The 19132-nt window shown below is 47.3% G+C and overlaps 2 long non-coding RNA genes across 2 annotated transcripts in view; both read right to left on the reverse strand.

The window, feature by feature from the left end:
* The window catches only part of LOC125774501 (uncharacterized), a 43796-nt gene that overhangs the window by 11215 nt on the left and 13449 nt on the right, over positions 1 to 19132 (reverse strand). The gene's annotated exons all lie outside the window — the stretch shown is intronic.
* Positions 988 to 19070, reverse strand: LOC125774508 (uncharacterized). The gene is made up of 3 exons (XR_007420986.1): positions 18753 to 19070; positions 2247 to 2400; positions 988 to 1098 (listed from the first exon to the last, which is right to left on the reverse strand). It is a non-coding gene; the product is annotated as an uncharacterized LOC125774508 (long non-coding RNA).

Raw genomic sequence — 19132 nt, forward strand, 5'->3', positions numbered from 1 at the left:
CAAAACACCTTAGCCAAGACACCTTAGCCAAGACACTTTAGCCAAGACACATTAACCAGACACATTAGCCAAGACACCTTAGCCGAGACACATTAGCCAAGACACCTTAGCCAAGACACCTTAGCCAAGACACATTAGCCGAGACACATTAGCCAAGACACATTAGCCAAGACACCTTAGCCAAGACACCTTAGCCGAGACACATTAGCCAAGACACCTTAGCCAAGACACCTTAGCCGAGACACATTAGCCGAGACACATTAGCCAAGACACCTTAGCCAAGACACCTTAGCCAAGACACCTTAGCCAAGACACCTTAGCCAAGACACCTTAGCCAAGACACCTTAGCCAAGACACATAAGCCAAGACACCTTAGCCAAGACACCTTAGCCAAGACACTTTAGCCAAGACACATTAACCAGACACATTAGCCAAGACACCTTAGCGAAGACACCTTAGCCAAGACACATTAGCCAAGACACCTTAGCCAAGACACATTAGCCAAGGCACCTTAGCCAAGACACTTTAGCCAAGACACATTAGCCAAGACACATAAGCCGAGACCCATTAGCCAAGACACATTAGCCAAGACACATTAGCCAAGACACCTTAGCCAAGACACCTTAGCCAAGACACCTTAGCCAAGACACTTTAGCCAAGACACATTAGCCAAGACACATTAGCCAAGACACATTAGCCGAGACACCTTAGCCAAGACACCTTAGGCAAGACACATAAGCCAAGACACCTTAGCCAAGACACCTTAGCCAAGACACCTTAGCCAAGACACTTTAGCCAAGACACCTTAGCCAAGACACTTTAGCCGAGACACATTAGCCAAGACACATTAGCCAAGACACTTTAGCCAAGACACATTAGCCAAGACACCTTAGCCAAGACACCTTAGCCAAGACACCTTAGCCAAGACACATTAGCCAAGACACCTTAGCCAAAACACATTAGCAAAGACACCTTAGCTTAGACACCTTAGCCAAGACACATTAACCAAGACACATTAGCCAAGACACCTTAGCCAAGACACATTAGCCGAGACACATTAGCCAAGACACATTAGCCAAGACACCTTAGCCAAGACACCTTAGCCGAGACACATTAGCCAAGACACCTTAGCCAAGACACCTTAGCCGAGACACATTAGCCGAGACACATTAGCCAAGACACCTTAGCCAAGACACCTTAGCCAAGACACCTTAGCCAAGACACCTTAGCCAAGACACCTTAGCCAAGACACCTTAGCCAAGACACATAAGCCGAGACACATTAGCCAAGACACCTTAGCCAAGACACTTTAGCCAAGACACATTAGCCAAGACACCTTAGCCAAGACACCTTAGCCGCGACACATTAGCCAAGACACCTAAGCCAAGACACTTTAGCCAAGACACATTAGCCAAGACACCTTAGCCAAGACACCTTAGCCAAGACACATAAGCCAAGACACCTTAGCCAAGACACCTTAGCCGAGACACATTAGCCAAGACACCTTAGCCAAGACACCTTAGCCGAGACACATTAGCCAAGACACATTAGCCAAGACACCTTAGCCAAGACACCTTAGCCAAGACACATTAGCCAAGACACCTTAGCCAAAACACATTAGCCGAGACACCTTAGCTTAGACTCCGTAGCCAAGACACCTTAGCCAAGACACATTAGCCGAGACACATTAGCCAAGACACATTAGCCAAGACACCTTAGCCAAAACACATTAGCCGAGACACCTTAGCTTAGACACCGTAGCCAAGACACCTTAGCCAAGACACATTAGCCGAGACACATTAGTCAAGACACCTTAGCCAAGACACTTTAGCCAAGACACATTAGCCAAGACACCTTAGCCAAGACACCTTAGCCAAGACACCTTAGCCAAGACACATTAGCCAAGACACCTTAGCCAAAACACATTAGCCAAGACACCTTAGCTTAGACACCTTAGCCAAGACACATTAGCCAAGACACCTTAGCCAAGACACCTTAGCCAAGACACCTTAGCCAAGACACATTAGCCGACACACATTAGCCAAGACACCTTAGCCAACACACTTTAGCCAAGACACTTTAGCCGAGACACCTTAGCCGAGACACATTAGGCAAGACACCTTAGCCAAGACACATTAGCCGAGACACATTAGCCAAGACACCTTAGCCAAGACACCTTAGAAAAGACACCTTAGCCAAGACACCTTAGCCAAGACACCTAAGCCAAGACACATTAGCCAAGACACTTTAGCCGAGACACATTAGCCAAGACACTTTAGCCAAGACACATTAGCCAAGACACCTTAGCCAAGACACCTAAGCCAAGACACATTAGCCAAGACACATTAGCCAAGACACCTTAGCCAAGACACCTTAGCCAAGACACATTAGCCGAGACACCTTAGCAGAGACAACTTAGCCAAGACACCTTAGCCAAGACACCTTAGCCAAGACACATTAGCCAAGACACATTAGCCAAGACACCTTAGCCAAGACACATTAGCCAAGACACCTTAGCCAAGACACCTTAGCCAAGACACCTTAGCCAAGACCCAATAGCCGAGACACATTAGCCAAGACACCATAGCCAAGACACCTTAGCCAAGACACCTTAGCCAAGACACCTTAGCCAAGACACCTTAGCCAAGACACATTAGCCAAGACACCTAAGCCAAGACACCTTAGCCAAGACACATTAGCCAAGACACCTTAGCCAAGACACCTTAGCCAAGACACATTAGCCAAGACACATAAGCCAAGACACCTTAGCCAAGACACATTAGCCAAGACACATTAGCCGAGACACATTAGCCAAGACACCATAGCCAAGACACCTTAGCCAAGACACCTTAGCCGAGACACATTAGCCAAGACACCTTAGCCAAGACACCTTAGCCGAGACACATTAGCCGAGACACATTAGCCAAGACACCTTAGCCAAGACACCTTAGCCAAGACACCTTAGCCAAGACACATTAGCCGAGACACATTAGCCAAGACACCATAGCCAAGACACCTTAGCCAAGACACCTTAGCCAAGGCACCTAAGCCAAGACACTTTAGCCAAGACACATTAGCCAAGACACCTTAGCCAAGACACCTTAGCCAAGACACATTAGCCAAGACACATTAGCCAAGACACCTTAGCCAAGACACCTTAGCCAAGACACATTAGCCGAGACACATTAGCCAAGACACCATAGCCAAGACACCTTAGCCAAGACACCTTAGCCAAGACACCTTAGCCAAGACACCTTAGCCGAGACACATTAGCCAAGACACCTTAGCCAAGACACCTTAGCCGAGACACATTAGCCAAGACACATTAGCCAAGACACCTTAGCCAAGACACCTTAGCCAAGACACATTAGCCAAGACACCTTAGCCAAGACACCTTAGCCGAGACACATTAGCCGAGACACATTAGCCAAGACACCTTAGCCAAGACACCTTAGCCAAGACACCTTAGCCAAGACACCTTAGCCAAGACACCTTAGCCAAGACACCTTAGCCAAGACACATAAGCCGAGACACATTAGCCAAGACCCTTTAGCCAAGACACTTTAGCCAAGACACATTAGCCAAGACACCTTAGCCAAAACACCTTAGCCGCGACACATTAGCCAAGACACCTAAGCCAAGACACTTTAGCCAAGACACTTTAGCCAAGACACATTAGCCAAGACACCTTAGCCAAGACACCTTAGCCAAGACACATTAGCCAAGACACCTTAGCCAAGACACCTTAGCCGAGACACATTAGCCAAGACACCTTAGCCAAGACACCTTAGCTGAGACACATTAGCCAAGACACATTAGCCAAGACACCTTAGCCAAGACACCTTAGCCAAGACACCTTAGCTTAGACACCTTAGCCAAGACACATTAGCCAAGACACATTAGCCAAGACACCTTAGCCAAGACACATTAGCCGAGACACATTAGCCAAAACACCTTAGCCAAGACACCTTAGCCAAGACACCTTAGCCAAGACACCTTAGCCAAGACACCTTAGCCAAGACACATTAGCCAAGACACCTTAGCCGAGACACATTAGAAAAGACACCTTAGCCAAGACACCTTAGCCAAGACACCTTAGCCAAGACACCTTAGCCAAGACACCTTAGCCAAGACACATTAGCCAAGACACCTTAGCCGAGACACATTAGCCAAGACACCTTAGCCAAGACACATTAGCCAAGACACCTTAGCCGAGACACCTTAGCCAAGACACCTTAGCCAAGACACCTTAGCCAAGACACCTTAGCCAAGACACCTTAGCCAAGACACCTTAGCCAAGACACATTAGCCAAGACACCTTAGCCGAGACACATTAGCCAAGACACCTTAGCCAAGACACCTTAGCCAAGACACCTTAGCCAAGACACCTTAGCCAAGACACATAAGGCAAAACACCTTAGCCAAGACACCTTAGCCGAGACACATTAGCCAAGACACCTTAGCCAAGACACCTTAGCCGAGACACATTAGCCAAGACACCTTAGCCAAGACACCTTAGCCGAGACACATTAGCCAAGACACATTAGCCAAGACACCTTAGCCAAGACACTTTAGCTTAGACACCTTAGCCAAGACACATTAGCCAAGACACCTTAGCCAAGACACCTTAGCCAAGACACCTTAGCCAAGACACCTTAGCCAAGACACATTAGCCAAGACACCTTAGCCGAGACACATTAGCCAAGACACCTTAGCCAAGACACCTTAGCCAAGACACCTTAGCCAAGACACCTTAGCCAAGACACATTAGCCAAGACACCTTAGCCGAGACACCTTAGCCAAGACACCTTAGCCGAGACACATTAGCCAAGACACCTTAGCCGAGACACCTTAGCCAAGACACCTTAGCCAAGACACCTTAGCCAAGACACCTTAGCCAAGACACCTTAGCCAAGACACCTTAGCCAAGACACCTTAGCCAAGACACATTAGCCAAGACCCCTTAGCCGAGACACATTAGCCAAGACACCTTAGCCAAGACACCTTAGCCAAGACACCTTAGCCAAGACACATAAGGCAAAACACCTTAGCCAAGACACCTTAGCCGAGACACATTAGCCAAGACACCTTAGCCAAGACACCTTAGCCGAGACACATTAGCCAAGACACCTTAGCCAAGACACCTTAGCCGAGACACATTAGCCAAGACACATTAGCCAAGACACCTTAGCCAAGACACCTTAGCTTAGACACCTTAGCCAAGACACATTAGCCAAGACACCTTAGCCAAGACACCTTAGCCAAGACACCTTAGCCAAGACACCTTAGCCAAGACACATTAGCCAAGACACCTTAGCCGAGACACCTTAGCCAAGACACCTTAGCCAAGACACCTTAGCCAAGACACCTTAGCCAAGACACATTAGCCAAGACACCTTAGCCGAGACACCTTAGCCAAGACACCATAGCCGAGACACATTAGCCAAGACACCTTAGCCGAGACACCTTAGCCAAGACACCTTAGCCAAGACACCTTAGCCAAGACACCTTAGCCAAGACACCTTAGCCAAGACACCTTAGCCAAGACACATTAGCCAAGACACCTTAGCCGAGACACATTAGCCAAGACACCTTAGCCAAGACACCTTAGCCAAGACACCTTAGCCAAGACACCTTAGCCAAGACACATAAGGCAAAACACCTTAGCCAAGACACATTAGCCGAGACACATTAGCCAAGACACCTTAGCCAAGACACCTTAGCCGAGACACATTAGCCAAGACACCTTAGCCAAGACACCTTAGCCGAGACACATTAGCCAAGACACATTAGCCAAGACACCTTAGCCAAGACACCTTAGCTTAGACACCTTAGCCAAGACACATTAGCCAAGACACATTAGCCAAGACACATTAGCCAAGACACCTTAGCCAAAACACATTAGCCAAGACACCTTAGCTTAGACACCTTAGCCAAGACACATTAGCCAAGACACATTAGCCAAGACACCTTAGCCGAGACGCATTAGCCGAGACACATTAGCCAAGACACATTAGCCAAGACACCTTAGCCAAGACACCTTAGCCGAGACACATTAGCCAAGACACCTTAGCCAAGACACTTTAGCCAAGACACATTAGCCAAGACACCTTAGCCAAGACACCTTAGCCAAGACACATTAGCCAAGACACCGTAGAAAAAACACATAAACCAAGACACCTTAGCTTAGACACCTTAGCCAAGACACATTAGCCAAGACACCTTAGCCAAGACACCTTAGCCAAGACACCTTAGCCGAGACACATTAGCCAAGACACCTTAGCCAAGACACCTTAGCCAAGACACCTTAGCCAAGACACCTTAGCCAAGACACATTAGCCAAGACACCTTAGCCGAGACACATTAGCCAAGACACCTTAGCCAAGACACCTTAGCCAAGACACCTTAGCCAAGACACCTTAGCCAAGACACATAAGGCAAAACACCTTAGCCAAGACACATTAGCCGAGACACATTAGCCAAGACACCTTAGCCAAGACACCTTAGCCGAGACACATTAGCCAAGACACCTTAGCCAAGACACCTTAGCCGAGACACATTAGCCAAGACACATTAGCCAAGACACCTTAGCCAAGACACCTTAGCTTAGACACCTTAGCCAAGACACATTAGCCAAGACACATTAGCCAAGACACATTAGCCAAGACACCTTAGCCAAGACACCTTAGCCAAGACACATAAGGCAAAACACCTTAGCCAAGACACCTTAGCCAAGACACTTTAGCCGAGACACATTAGCCGAGACACATTAGCCAAGACACATTAGCCGAGACACATTAGCCAAAACACATTAGCCAAGACACCTTAGCTTAGACACCTTAGCCAAGACACATTAGCCAAGACACATTAGCCAAGACACCTTAGCCGAGACGCATTAGCCGAGACACATTAGCCAAGACACATTAGCCAAGACACCTTAGCCAAGACACCTTAGCCGAGACACATTAGCCAAGACACCTTAGCCAAGACACTTTAGCCAAGACACATTAGCCAAGATACCTTAGCCAAGACACCTTAGCCAAGACACATTAGCCAAGACACCGTAGAAAAAACACATAAACCAAGACACCTTAGCTTAGACACCTTAGCCAAGACACATTAGCCAAGACACCTTAGCCAAGACACCTTAGCCAAGACACCTTAGCCGAGACACATTAGCCAAGACACCTTAGCCAAGACACATAAGCCGAGACACATTAGCCAAGACACCTTAGCCAAGACACTTTAGCCAAGACACATTAGCCAAGACACCTTAGCCAAGACACCTTAGCCGCAACACATTAGCCAAGACACCTAAGCCAAGACACTTTAGCCAAGACACTTTAGCCAAGACACATTAGCCAAGACACCTTAGCCAAGACACCTTAGCCAAGACACATTAGCCAAGACACCTTAGCCAAGACACCTTAGCCAAGACACCTTAGCCAAGACACCTTAGCCGAGACACCTTAGCCAAGACACCTTAGCCGAGACACATTAGCCAAGACACCTTAGCCAAGACACCTTAGCCAAGACACCTTAGCCAAGACACCTTAGCCAAGACACCTTAGCCAAGACACCTTAGCCAAGACACCTTAGCCAAGACACCTTAGCCAAGACATATTAGCCAAGACTCCTTAGCCAAGACACCTTAGCCAAGACACCTTAGCCAAGACACCTTAGCCAAGACACATTAGCCAAGACACCTTAGCCAAGACACCTTAGCCGAGACACATTAGCCAAGACAGCTTAGCCAAGATACCTTAGCCAAGACACCTTAGCCAAGACACATTAGCCAAGACACCTTAGCCAAAACACATAAGCCAAGACACCGTAGAAAAAACACATAAACCAAGACACCTTAGCTTAGACACCTTAGCCAAGACACATTAGCCAAGACACCTTAGCCAAGACACCTTAGCCAAGACAACGTAGAAAAAACACATAAACCAAGACACCTTAGCTTAGACACCTTAGCCAAGACACATTAGCCAAGACACCTTAGCCAAGACACCTTAGCTTAGACACCTTAGCCAAGACACATTAGCCAAGACACATTAGCCAAGACACCTTAGCCAAAACACATTAGCCAAGACACCTTAGCTTAGACACCTTAGCCAAGACACCTTAGCCGAGACACATTAGCCGAGACACATTAGCCAAGACACCTTAGCCAAGATACCTTAGCCAAGACACCTTAGCCAAGACACATTAGCCAAGACACCTTAGCCAAGACACCTTAGCCAAGACACCTTAGCCAAGACACATTAGCCAAGACACCTTAGCCAAAACACATAAGCCAAGACACCGTAGAAAAAACACATAAACCAAGACACCTTAGCCAAGACACCTTAGCCAAGATACCTTAGCCAAGACACCTTAGCCAAGACACCTTAGCCAAGACACCGTAGAAAAAACACATAAACCAAGACACCTTAGCTTAGACACCTTAGCCAAGACACATTAGCCAAGACACCTTAGCCAAGACACCTTAGCTTAGACACCTTAGCCAAGACACATTAGCCAAGACACATTAGCCAAGACACATTAGCCAAGACACCTTAGCCAAAACACATTAGCCAAGACACCTTAGCTTAGACACCTTAGCCAAGACACCTTAGCCGAGACACATTAGCCGAGACACATTAGCCAAGACACCTTAGCCAAGACACCTTAGCCAAGACACCTTAGCTTAGACACCTTAGCCAAGACACATTAGCCAAGACACATTAGCCAAGACACCTTAGCCAAGACACCTTAGCCAAAACACATTAGCCAAGACACCTTAGCTTAGACACCTTAGCCAAGACACCTTAGCCGAGACACCTTAGCCAAGACACCTTAGCCAAGACACCTTAGCCAAGACACCTTAGCCAAGACACCTTAGCCAAGACACATTAGCCAAGACACTTTAGCCAAGACACCTTAGCCGAGACACATTAGCCAAGACACCTTAGCCAAGACACCTTAGCCAAGACACCTTAGCCAAGACACCTTAGCCGAGACACATTAGCCAAGACACCTTAGCCAAGACACTTTAGCCAAGACACATTAGCCAAGACACCTTAGCCAAGATACCTTAGCCAAGACACCTTAGCCAAGACACATTAGCCAAGACACATTAGCCAAGACACCTTAGCCAAGACACCTTAGCCAAGACACGTTAGCCAAGACACATTAGCCGAGACACCTTAGCCAAGACACATTAGCCAAGACACATTAGCCAAGACACCTAAGCCAAGACACCTTAGCCAAGACACCTTAGCCAAGACACATTAGCCAAGACACCTTAGCCAAGACACCTTAGCCAAGACACCTTAGCCAAGACACATTAGCCAAGACACATTAGCCGAGACACATTAGCCAAGACACATTAGCCGAGACACCTTAGCCAAGACACATTAGCCGAGACACCTTAGCCAAGACACCTTAGCCAAGACACCTTAGCCAAGACACATTAGCCAAGACACATTAGCCAAGACACATTAGCCAAGACACATTAGCCGAGACACATTAGCCGAGACACGTTAGCCAAGACACATTAGCCAAGACACATTAGCCAAGACACCTTAGCCAAGACACCTGAGTCAGGTCACCTTAGCCAGGTCACCTTAGCCAAGACACCTTAGCCAAGACACATTAGCCAAGACACCTTAGCCAAGACATATTAGCCAAGACACATTAGCCAAGACACCTTAGCCAAGACACCTTAGCCAAGACACATTAGCCAAGACACATAAGCCAAGACACCTTAGCCAAGACACCTTAGCCAAGACACCTTAGCCAAGACACATTAGCCAAGACACATTAGCCAAGACACATTAGCCAAGACACCTTAGCCAAGACACATTAGCCAAGACACCTTAGCCAAAACACATTAGCCAAGACACCTAAGCCAAGACACCTTAGCCAAGACACATTAGCCAAGACACATTAGCCGAGACACCTTAGCTTAGACACCTTAGCCAAGACACATTAGCCAAGACACATTAGCCAAGACACCTTAGCCGAGACGCATTAGCCGAGACACATTAGCCAAGACACATTAGCCAAGACACCTTAGCCAAGACACCTTAGCCGAGACACATTAGCCAAGACACCTCAGCCGAGACACATTAGCCAAGACACCTTAGCCAAGACACCTTAGCCAAGACACATTAGCCAAGACACCTTAGCCGAGACACCTTAGCCAAGACACATTAGCCAAGACACCTTAGCCAAAACACATTAGCCAAGACACCTTAGCCAAGACACCTTAGCCAAGACACATTAGCCAAGACACCTTAGCCAAGACGCCTTAGCCAAGACACCTTAGCCAAGACACCTTAGCCGAGACACATTAGCCAAGACACCTTAGCCAAGACACTTTAGCCAAGACACATTAGCCAAGACACCTTAGCCAAGACACCTTAGCCAAGACACCTTAGCCGAGACACCTTAGCCAAGACACCTTAGCCAAGACACCTTAGCCGAGACACATTAGCCGAGACACATTAGCAAAGACACATTAGCCGAGACACATTAGCAAAGACACATTAGCCGAGACACATTAGCCAAGACACCTTAGCCAAGACAGCTTAGCCAAGACACATTAGCCAAGACACTTTAGCCAAGACACCTTAGCCAAGACACATTAGCCAAGACACATTAGCCAAGACACATTAGCCAAGACACATTAGCCAAGACACATTAGCCAAGACACCTTAGCCAAAACACATTAGCCAAGACACCTTAGCTTAGACACCTTAGCCAAGACACCTTAGCCGAGACACCTTAGCCAAGACACCTTAGCCAAGACACCTTAGCCAAGACACCTTAGCCAAGACACCTTAGCCAAGACACATTAGCCAAGACACTTTAGCCAAGACACCTTAGCCGAGACACATTAGCCAAGACACCTTAGCCAAGACACCTTAGCCAAGACACCTTAGCCAAGACACCTTAGCCGAGACACATTAGCCAAGACACCTTAGCCAAGACACTTTAGCCAAGACACATTAGCCAAGACACCTTAGCCAAGATACCTTAGCCAAGACACCTTAGCCAAGACACATTAGCCAAGACACATTAGCCAAGACACCTTAGCCAAGACACCTTAGCCAAGACACGTTAGCCAAGACACATTAGCCGAGACACCTTAGCCAAGACACATTAGCCAAGACATATTAGCCAAGACACCTAAGCCAAGACACCTTAGCCAAGACACCTTAGCCAAGACACATTAGCCAAGACACCTTAGCCAAGACACCTTAGCCAAGACACCTTAGCCAAGACACATTAGCCAAGACACATTAGCCGAGACACATTAGCCAAGACACATTAGCCGAGACACCTTAGCCAAGACACATTAGCCAAGACACCTTAGCCAAGACACCTTAGCCAAGACACCTTAGCCAAGACACATTAGCCAAGACACCTTAGCCAAGACACCTTAGCCAAGACACCTTAGCCAAGACACATTAGCCGAGACACCTTAGCCAAGACACCTTAGCCAAGACACCTTAGCCAAGACACATTAGCCAAGACACCTTAGCCAAGACACCTTAGCCAAGACACATTAGCCGAGACACCTTAGCCAAGACACCTTAGCCAAGACACCTTAGCCAAGACACATTAGCCAAGACACCTTAGCCAAGACACCTTAGCCAAGACACATTAGCCAAGACACCTTAGCCAAGACACCTTAGCCAAGACACCTTAGCCAAGACACCTTAGCCAAGACACCTTAGCCAAGACACATTAGCCAAGACACATTAGCCGAGACACATTAGCCAAGACACCTTAGCCGAGACACCTTAGCCAAGACACCTTAGCCAAGACACCTTAGCCAAGACACATTAGCCAAGACACATTAGCCAAGACACCTTAGCCAAGACACATTAGCCGAGACACCTTAGCCAAGACACCTTAGCCAAGACACCTTAGCCAAGACACATTAGCCAATACACCTTAGCCAAGACACCTTAGCCAAGACACATTAGCCGAGACACCTTAGCCAAGACACATTAGCCAAGACACCTTAGCCAAGACATATTAGCCAAGACACATTAGCCAAGACACCTTAGCCAAGACACATTAGCCAAGACACTTTAGCCAAGACACATTAGCCAAGACACATTAGCCAAGACACATTAGCCAAGACACATTAGCCAAGAAACATTAGCCAAGACACCTTAGCCAAGACACTTTAGCCAAGACACATTAGCCAAGACACATTAGCCGAGACACATTAGCCAAGACACCTTAGCCGAGACACCTTAGCCAAGACACCTTAGCCAAGACACCTTAGCCAAGACACCTTAGCCAAGACACCTTAGCCAAGACACATTAGCCAAGACACATTAGCCAAGACACCTTAGCCAAGACACATTAGCCGAGACACCTTAGCCAAGACACCTTAGCCAAGACACCTTAGCCAAGACACATTAGCCAATACACCTTAGCCAAGACACCTTAGCCAAGACACATTAGCCGAGACACCTTAGCCAAGACACATTAGCCAAGACACCTTAGCCAAGACATATTAGCCAAGACACATTAGCCAAGACACCTTAGCCAAGACACATTAGCCAAGACACTTTAGCCAAGACACATTAGCCAAGACACATTAGCCGAGACACATTAGCCAAGACACCTTAGCCAAGACACCTTAGCCAAGACACCTTAGCCAAGACACCTTAGCCAAGACACATTAGCCAAGACACATTAGCCGAGACACATTAGCCAAGACACCTTAGCCGAGACACCTTAGCCAAGACACCTTAGCCAAGACACCTTAGCCAAGACACATTAGCCAAGACACATTAGCCAAGACACCTTAGCCAAGACACATTAGCCGAGACACCTTAGCCAAGACACCTTAGCCAAGACACCTTAGCCAAGACACATTAGCCAATACACCTTAGCCAAGACACCTTAGCCAAGACACATTAGCCGAGACACCTTAGCCAAGACACATTAGACAAGACACCTTAGCCAAGACATATTAGCCAAGACACATTAGCCAAGACACCTTAGCCAAGACACATTAGCCAAGACACTTTAGCCAAGACACATTAGCCAAGACACATTAGCCAAGACACATTAGCCAAGACACATTAGCCAAGAAACATTAGCCAAGACACCTTAGCCAAAACACCTTAGCCAAGGCACATTAGCCAAGACACATTAGCCGAGACACATTAGCTGAGACACATTAGCCAAGACACCTTAGCCAAGACACCTTAGCCAAGACACCTTAGCCAAGACACATTAGCCAAGACACCTTAGCCAAGACACCTTAGCCAAGACACATTTGCCAAGACACATTAGCCTAAACACATTAGCCAAGACACATTAGCCAAGACACCTTAGCCAAGACACATTAGTCAAGACACATTAGCCAAGACACATTAGCCAAGACACATTAGCCAAGACACCTTAGCCAAGACACCTTAGCCAAGACACATTAGCCAAGACACCTTACCCAAGACACCTTAGCCAAGACACCTTATCCAAGACACCTTAGCCAAGACACATTAGCCAAGACACATTAGCCAAGACACCTTAGCCAAGACACCTTAGCCAAGACACCTTAGCCGAGACACCTTAGCCAAGACACCTTAGCCAAGACACCTTAGCCAAGACACCTTAGCCAAGACACCTTAGCCAAGACACCTTAGCCAAGACACCTTAGCCAAGACACCTTAGCCAAGACACCTTAGCCAAGACACATTAGCCAAGACACCTTAGCCAAGACACCTTAGCCAAGACACCTTAGCCAAGACACCTTAGCCAAGACACATTAGCCAAGACACATTAGCCGAGACACCTTAGCCAAGACACCTTAGCCAAGACACATTAGCCAAGACACATTAGCCAAGACACCTTAGCCAAGACACATTAGCTTAGACACCTTAGCCAAGACACATTAGCCAAGACACATTAGCCAAGACACCTTAGCCAAGACACCTTAGCCAAAACACATTAGCCAAGACACCTTAGCTTAGACACCTTAGCCAAGACACCTTAGCCGAGACACCTTAGCCAAGACACCTTAGCCAAGACACCTTAGCCAAGACACCTTAGCCAAGACACCTTAGCCAAGACACATTAGCCAAGACACTTTAGCCAAGACACCTTAGCCGAGACACATTAGCCAAGACACCTTAGCCAAGACACCTTAGCCAAGACACCTTAGCCAAGACACCTTAGCCGAGACACATTAGCCAAGACACCTTAGCCAAGACACTTTAGCCAAGACACATTAGCCAAGACACCTTAGCCAAGATACCTTAGCCAAGACACCTTAGCCAAGACACATTAGCCAAGACACCTTAGCCAAGACACCTTAGCCAAGACACGTTAGCCAAGACACATTAGCCGAGACACCTTAGCCAAGACACATTAGCCAAGACACATTAGCCAAGACACCTAAGCCAAGACACCTTAGCCAAGACACCTTAGCCAAGACACATTAGCCAAGACACCTTAGCCAAGACACCTTAGCCAAGACACCTTAGCCAAGACACATTAGCCAAGACACATTAGCCGAGACACATTAGCCAAGACACATTAGCCGAGACACCTTAGCCAAGACACATTAGCCAAGACACCTTAGCCAAGACACCTTAGCCAAGACACCTTAGCCAAGACACATTAGCCAAGACACATTAGCCAAGACACATTAGCCAAGACACATTAGCCGAGACACATTAGCCGAGACACGTTAGCCAAGACACATTAGCCAAGACACATTAGCCAAGACACCTTAGCCAAGACACCTGAGTCAGGTCACCTTAGCCAGGTCACCTTAGCCAAGACACCTTAGCCAAGACACATTAGCCAAGACACCTTAGCCAAGACATATTAGCCAAGACACATTAGCCAAGACACCTTAGCCAAGACACCTTAGCCAAGACACATTAGCCAAGACACATAAGCCAAGACACCTTAGCCAAGACACATTAGCCAAGACACCTTAGCCAAGACACATTAGCCAAGACACATTAGCCAAGACACATTAGCCAAGACACCTTAGCCAAGACACATTAGCCAAGACACCTTAGCCAAAACACATTAGCCAAGACACCTAAGCCAAGACACCTTAGCCAAGACACATTAGCCAAGACACATTAGCCGAGACACCTTAGCTTAGACACCTTAGCCAAGACACATTAGCCAAGACACATTAGCCAAGACACCTTAGCCGAGACGCATTAGCCGAGACACATTAGCCAAGACACATTAGCCAAGACACCTTAGCCAAGACACCTTAGCCGAGACACATTAGCCAAGACACCTTAGCCGAGACACATTAGCCAAGACACCTTAGCCAAGACACTTTAGCCAAGACACATTAGCCAAGACACCTTAGCCGAGACACCTTAGCCAAGACACATTAGCCAAGACACCTTAGCCAAAACACATTAGCCAAGACACCTTAGCCAAGACACCTTAGCCAAGACACATTAGCCAAGACACCTTAGCCAAGACGCCTTAGCCAAGACACATTAGCCAAGACACATTAGCCAAGACACCTTAGCCAAGACACCTTAGCCGAGACACATTAGCCGAGACACATTAGCAAAGACACATTAGCCGAGACACATTAGCAAAGACACATTAGCCGAGACACATTAGCCAAGACACCTTAGCCAAGACAGCTTAGCCAAGACACATTAGCCAAGACACTTTAGCCAAGACACCTTAGCCAAGACACATTAGCCAAGACACATTAGCCAAGACACATTAGCCAAGACACATTAGCCAAGACACATTAGCCAAGACACCTTAGCCAAAACACATTAGCCAAGACACCTTAGCTTAGACACCTTAGCCAAGACACCTTAGCCAAGACACCTTAGCCAAGACACCTTAGCCAAGACACCTTAGCCAAGACACCTTAGCCAAGACACCTTAGCCAAGACACATTAGCCAAGACACTTTAGCCAAGACACCTTAGCCGAGACACATTAGCCAAGACACCTTAGCCAAGACACCTTAGCCAAGACACCTTAGCCAAGACACCTTAGCCGAGACACATTAGCCAAGACACCTTAGCCAAGACACTTTAGCCAAGACACATTAGCCAAGACACCTTAGCCAAGATACCTTAGCCAAGACACCTTAGCCAAGACACATTAGCCAAGACACCTTAGCCAAGACACCTTAGCCAAGACACGTTAGCCAAGACACATTAGCCGAGACACCTTAGCCAAGACACATTAGCCAAGACACATTAGCCAAGACACCTAAGCCAAGACACCTTAGCCAAGACACCTTAGCCAAGACACATTAGCCAAGACACCTTAGCCAAGACACCTTAGCCAAGACACCTTAGCCAAGACACATTAGCCAAGACACATTAGCCGAGACACATTAGCCAAGACACATTAGCCGAGACACCTTAGCCAAGACACATTAGCCAAGACACCTTAGCCAAGACACCTTAGCCAAGACACCTTAGCCAAGACACATTAGCCAAGACACCTTAGCCAAGACACCTTAGCCAAGACACCTTAGCCAAGACACATTAGCCGAGACACCTTAGCCAAGACACCTTAGCCAAGACACCTTAGCCAAGACACATTAGCCAAGACACCTTAGCCAAGACACCTTAGCCTAGACACATTAGCCGAGACACCTTAGCCAAGACACCTTAGCCAAGACACCTTAGCCAAGACACATTAGCCAAGACACCTTAGCCAAGACACCTTAGCCAAGACACATTAGCCAAGACACCTTAGCCAAGACACCTTAGCCAAGACACCTTAGCCAAGACACCTTAGCCAAGACACCTTAGCCAAGACACATTAGCCAAGACACATTAGCCGAGACACATTAGCCAAGACACCTTAGCCGAGACACCTTAGCCAAGACACCTTAGCCAAGACACCTTAGCCAAGACACATTAGCCAAGACACATTAGCCAAGACACCTTAGCCAAGACACATTAGCCGAGACACCTTAGCCAAGACACCTTAGCCAAGACACCTTAGCCAAGACACATTAGCCAAGACACCTTAGCCAAGACACCTTAGCCAAGACACATTAGCCGAGACACCTTAGCCAAGACACATTAGCCAAGACACCTTAGCCAAGACATATTAGCCAAGACACATTAGCCAAGACACCTTAGCCAAGACACCTTAGCCAAGACACATTAGCCAAGACACATAAGCCAAGACACCTTAGCCAAGACACATTAGCCAAGACACCTTAGCCAAGACACATTAGCCAAGACACATTAGCCAAGACACATTAGCCAAGACACCTTAGCCAAGACACATTAGCCAAGACACCTTAGCCAAGACACCTTAGCCAAGACACATTAGCCAAGACACATTAGCCGAGACACATTAGCCAAGACACATTAGCCAAGACACTTTAGCCAAGACACATTAGCCAAGACACATTAGCCAAGACACATTAGCCAAGACACATTAGCCAAGAAACATTAGCCAAGACACCTTAGCCAAAACACCTTAGCCAAGGCACATTAGCCAAGACACATTAGCCGAGACACATTAGCTGAGACACATTAGCCAAGACACCTTAGCCAAGACACCTTAGCCAAGACACCTTAGCCAAGACACATTAGCCAAGACACCTTAGCCAAGACACCTTAGCCAAGACACATTTGCCAAGACACATTAGCCTAAACACATTAGCCAAGACACATTAGCCAAGACACCTTAGCCAAGACACATTAGCCAAGACACATTAGCCAAGACACATTAGCCAAGACACCTTACCCAAGACACCTTAGCCAAGACACCTTATCCAAGACACCTTAGCCAAGACACATTAGCCAAGACACATTAGCCAAGACACCTTAGCCAAGACACATTAGCCAAGACACCTTAGCCAAGACACCTTAGCCAAGACACCTTAGCCAAGACACATTAGCCAAGACACATTAGCCAAGACACCTTAGCCAAGACACATTAGCCAAGACACATTAGCCAAGACACCTTAGACAAGACACCTTAGCCAAGACACATTAGCCAAGACACCTTAGCCAAGACACCTTATCCAAGACACCTTAGCCAAGACACATTAGCCAAGACACATTAGCCAAGACACCTTAGCCAAGACACATTAGCCAAGACACCTTAGCCAAGACACCTTAGCCAAGACACCTTAGCCAAGACACATTAGCCAAGACACATTAGCCAAGACACCTTAGCCAAGACACATTAGCCAAGACACATTAGCCAAGACACCTTAGACAAGACACCTTAGCCAAGACACATTAGCCAAGACACATTAGCCAAGACACATTAGCCAAGACACATTAGCCGAGACACATTAGCCAAGACACATTAGCCAAGACACCTTAGCAAAGACACATTAGCCAAGACACATTAGCCGAGACCCATTAGCCAAGACACATTAGCCAAGACACCTTAGCCAAGACACATTAGCCAAGACACATTAGCCGAGACACATTAGCCAAGACACATTAGCCAAGACACATTAGCCGAGACACATTAGCCAAGACACATTAGCCAAGACACCTTAGCCAAGACACCTTAGCCAAGACACCTTAGCCAAGACACATTAGCCAAGACACATTAGCCAAGACACCTTAGCCAAGACACCTTAGCCAAGACACCTTAGCCAAGACACCTTAGCCAAGACACCTTACCCAAAACACATTAGCCAAGACACCTTAGCCAAGACACATTAGCCAAGACACATTAGCCAAGACACCTTAGCCAAGACACATTAGCCAAGACACATTAGCCAAGACACATTAGCCGAGACACCTTAGCCAAGACAACTTAGCCAAGACACCTTAGCCAAGACACCTTAGCCAAGACACCTTAGCCAAGACACCTTAGCCAAGACACCTTAGCCAAGACACATTAGCCAAGACACCTTAGCCAAGACACCTTAGCCAAGACACCTTAGCCAAGACACATTAGCCAAGACACATTAGCCAAGACACCTTAGCCAAGACACCTTAGCCAAGACACCTTAGCCAAGACACCTTAGCCAAGACACCTTAGCCAAGACACCTTAGCCAAGACACCTTAGCCAAGACACATTAGCCGAGGCACCTTAGCCAAGACACATTAGCCAAGACACCTTAGCCAAGACACATTAGCCAAGACACCTTAGCCAAGACACCTTAGCCAAGACACCT

This window comes from Anopheles funestus, unplaced genomic scaffold (genome assembly GCF_943734845.2).
Source record: "Anopheles funestus unplaced genomic scaffold, idAnoFuneDA-416_04 scaffold_13_ctg1, whole genome shotgun sequence".
Classification (NCBI taxonomy): domain Eukaryota; kingdom Metazoa; phylum Arthropoda; class Insecta; order Diptera; family Culicidae; genus Anopheles; species Anopheles funestus.